The following is a 4,554-nucleotide window of genomic DNA, read 5'->3' as shown; positions in this document are numbered from 1 at the left end:
CTCAAGCCGCCAATAAAATTTGTGCAGTTTATGGACCCGATACAGTTTCCATTTCCACCGCACAACGATGGTGTCAATGTTTTCGTTCTGGTGTAGAGGTGGTCGAAGATGACCCACGCTCCGGACCTAATATTATATATAAAAACTAATCCCTTTTTCCCTTGGTCAGGGCATCACGCGTGAATGGCTGGAGCGATTTCACAATTCTTCTTTTTTTATTGAATTTGTTATTATTAGGAGAAGGTTTTTATGAAAGATAAAATTACGAAAGTTGCGCAGGAAACTAGAACATTTCACTTTTTTTAGTAAAATATTGTGTCACTTGAGACGCGAAACTCAGTACGGTTCCGAGGCATTAAAAGAAACCGTTCTAAGAAACGATCCCGCTTTTAAATTACCAACAAAATATGGCTAGGATACTCTTATGACATTAGTGAACAATGAAATAGATGGATTTTTTTCTTAGATGCTCCTGGTGGGATTTGAAAAACATTTTTGATATCACTGATTTTGGCAACGAATTGATCCCAAAATGGTTTTGCACTTGCACTTGCTTCGACAGGTATTGCAGCCACGTTGGTGGAAGGCGGTCGGMCAGCTCATTCCGCACTCAAGTTGCCCTTAAACATGAAAATAAATGGCATTCCAAGATGCAACCTTTCGAGAAATTTAGCAATAGCCGAAGTGTTGCAGCAATGCAGATTAATAGTTTGGGATGAGTGCACAATGGCGCACAAAAAATCTTCGAAAGACCGAAACCGGTTTGGTAGTGCATTGTTATTTTTCGCAGGTGATTTTCGACAAACATTACCAGTAATTCCACGATCAACGCCAGCCGAGGACTTAATGCATGCTTAAAGTCATCCATTTTATGGAAATATGTTAAAACACTCAAATTAAGTATGAACTTGCGAGTCGAACTGGAAAAATACCTGTTGACTCTTGGCTCCACCAATTTCTGCCACTTTATGAAATCTTAGACGAAACTGGTTGAATAGGTTTTCCCAAATATTGCACAAAATTATAGATCATGTTTGGATAAGTGATCGAGTTATATTGCATGCTAAAAACATTGTTGTCAATGGAATSAGTTTTCAAATTYAAAATAAGATAACTCTTGAATTGATTACATACAAATCGAKTGATCTGTCACTAACCAAGGTGATAAATTCGCTGGAATTACGCGGATTCCACCTCATAATCTGCAATTAAAAATCGAAGCAAATCCTACAATATCCTTGTATGAAAAGTATGGGTGGAAGGGGATTTTATCAATATTTGAGTTTAATCCAATAGGATTGTTGGACCCTGTTTGATGTAGGAATAATAAGTGGATTAGAGTTATTGCCAATACAATAAATGGTAAGATGAAGTGGAATGTAAAGAATCGTGTAATTGTAGCATTGTCTACAGCGAATCCTCCTCATACTTATTGAACTAGCTCAATCCCTAAATAAGGAATAGCTGATAGTAAATTAGTAATAACTGTGGCCCCTCAGAAAGATATTTGACCTCAAGGTAATGCATACCCTATAAATGCTGTTGCTATTACTAAGAATAAAATTAATACACCTACTAATCAGATAGGTGCAAATAAATAAGATCCGTAATAGATTCCACGTCCTTCATGTAAATAAATGCATATGAAGAAAAATGATGCACCGTTAGCGTGAAGAGTTCGTAATAGTCATCCGTAGTTTACATTACGACAAATATGAATTACACTATTGAATGTTAAATTAATATCTGCAGTATAATGTATAGCTAAAACTAGTCCTGTTAGAATTTTAATAATTAAATATAGCCCTAATAGCGACCCAAAGTTTCATCATGCTGAAACATTAATTGGGGCTGGGAGGTCTAGTAATGCATTATTTGCAATTTTAAGTAAGGGGTGTTGGGTTCGTAAAGGTTTGTTCATTGGTATATTTGTCGAAGGGTCCATAAAATTAAGTAGTAATTTTTACTACTGCAATTAATGAAATTAATAAATAATTTATTAGTAGAATAGTGATAAAATTTGTTGGGAAATTATATAACTTATGAAGATTTAAAGAGTTTTCAGGGACAGTTAAATTAGAATTATACAGAGATTGTATTTCTAAATTTTAAATAAATGGAGATCTGGATAATTTATYTATAAATACAGCAATTAGTGTTAAAGTTAATATAGTTTAGTTGTTAATTTTATAGACAGCGAAAATATTTCATTTGATGCTAATGAAGTTACGTTAATGAATAGCACTAATATACCTCCTAGAAAAATTAAAAATAATTCATAAGAAATTCAGAATCTTTTAGCTATTAATCCATTGCTTAAACAAATTTGTACTTTTTGAACTAATAGTATTAATGCTATGGCTAGGGGATGATTTATTTGAATAAAAATTAATCTTTAGATTAGTGTTGACGAATATAAGATGAGTTATATAATATCAGGAGATAGTTTATTTAAAATATTAATTTTGGGGATTAATGATAAAGTTATTTCATTTCTCTTGAAGTTTTAAAAACAAAATCTTATTCTTGGTTTACAAGACCAATGTTTTTGTTAAACTATTAAAACTAATGTTAATAAGTTTATATTGAGGGCTAATAGTTTTAAGTTTAGAATATATTGTATTAAGTTTATTTTTCCTTTTTATTAGTCTTATTCGTTTTATAAATGGTTTATTTTGAATGGTTCAAAATTTATTATTTATTGTAACTTTTGTTTTTATTTTTTTTTTTTTTTATTTTATAAAAGCTTACATAATAATACAATTATTATACAAACTTAAGAAAATACGCAGCACTAGCATCATGGGCTATCGGCCGTTTTTATTATTTTAAATTATTATACTAATTATTTTGTGAATACTTCTAATTTTTTAGGTTTTGATGTTATTTCCTACGGTCTTATTTTGTTGACATTTTGGATGTGTACCCTTATGATTAGTGCTAGTGAATCTGTTTATAAATATAATAACTATAAAAACTTAGTTTTATTTAACGTTTTAATTTTATTGATTTTTTAGTATTAACTTCTAGAAGAATGAATTTGTTTTTATTTAATTTATTTTTTGAAAGAAGTTTAATTCCTACTTTATTTTTAATTTTTGGATGAAGGTATCAACCGGAAYGTCTTCAAGCAGGTGTTTATTTATTATTTTATACGTTGGTTTCTTTACCTATGTTGGTTGGATATAGTTTGTTACTTTTTTTTTCTTTTTTGCAGTTAAGAGTTATTAAGTATAATTATGTGTGGGTTAGTATTAGATTAGTGGGGGCAGTTTTAATTAGTTTAGTTTGTTTACGTCAAACTGACTAACGGCTTTAGTTCCTTATTCATCAGTTGCCCACATAGGAATTGTTTTAGGCGGTTTAGTAAATTTAACTTATTGGGGTCTCTGTGGTTCTTACACTTTAAGAGTAATTGCTCTTGGGTTATGTTCATCTGGATTATTTTGTTTAGCTAATATTACGTATGAACGATTATGGAGCCGAAGTCTATCAATAAGGGTTTATTAAATTTCATGCCTTCAATAACTCTATGATGGTTTTTATTAAGAGCTTGTAATATGGCTGCTCCTCCTTCTTTAAATTTATTAGGGGAAATTTCTTTATTGAATAGAATTGTGAGTTGGTCTTAGTTACTATAATTTCTCTGTCTTTGTTATCTTTCTTTAGAGCTGCTTGTACTTTATATTTATATGCTTATAACCAGCACGGGAAGATTTTTTCAGGGGTTTATTCATTTAGAGGGGGTAAGATTCGTGAATTTTTTTTTATTATTTCCTCATTGATTTTCTTTGAATTTATTGATTTTAAAGAGTGACATTTGTTTATTTTGACTTTAGATCTAAATTAGTTTTTTTACTTCCAGTTTAGTATTTTTATTAAATGATTATTCTTTATTTTTAGAATGAGAAGTTGTTAGCTTAAATTCATTATCAATTATTATTTATATTTTTTGTTCTGTTAATTGCTTCTTTAGTGAGTTATTATAGAAAGGAATATATGAGAGGAGATACAAATATTAATCGTTTTATTATATTGGTTATAATATTTGTATTATCTATAATATTATTAATTATTAGTCCTAATTTAATTAGCATTTTATTAGGGTGGGATGGATTAGGATTAGTTTCTTATTGTTTAGTTATTTATTTTCAAAATGTTAAGTTCTATAATGCCAATATATTAACTGCTTTATCTAACCGAATTGGAGATGTAGCATTTTTATTGGCAATCGCTTGAGTATTAAATTATGGGATTATGGTGCATTGATTATATTAGCTGTCATAACTAAGAGAGCTCAGATTCCTTTTTCTTCTTGATTACCAGCTGCTATAGCAGCACCTACTCCTGTTTCAGCTTTGGTTCATTCTTCAACGTTAGTAACTGCTGATGTTTATTTATTAATTCGATTATCAATATATATAGGTAGATGATTAGGTGATTTATTATTATTGGTTTCTTCTTCTTCTTGATTGGCGTAGACACCGCTTACGCGATTATAGCCGAGTTAACAACAGCGCGCCAGTCGTTTCTTCTTTTCGCTACGTGGCGCCA

This window comes from Bactrocera latifrons, unplaced genomic scaffold, assembly GCF_001853355.1.
Source record: "Bactrocera latifrons isolate USDA-ARS-PBARC rearing strain unplaced genomic scaffold, ASM185335v1 scaffold_1494, whole genome shotgun sequence".
NCBI classification, from domain to species: domain Eukaryota; kingdom Metazoa; phylum Arthropoda; class Insecta; order Diptera; family Tephritidae; genus Bactrocera; species Bactrocera latifrons.
Note: the sequence above shows the minus strand (reverse complement) of the source record.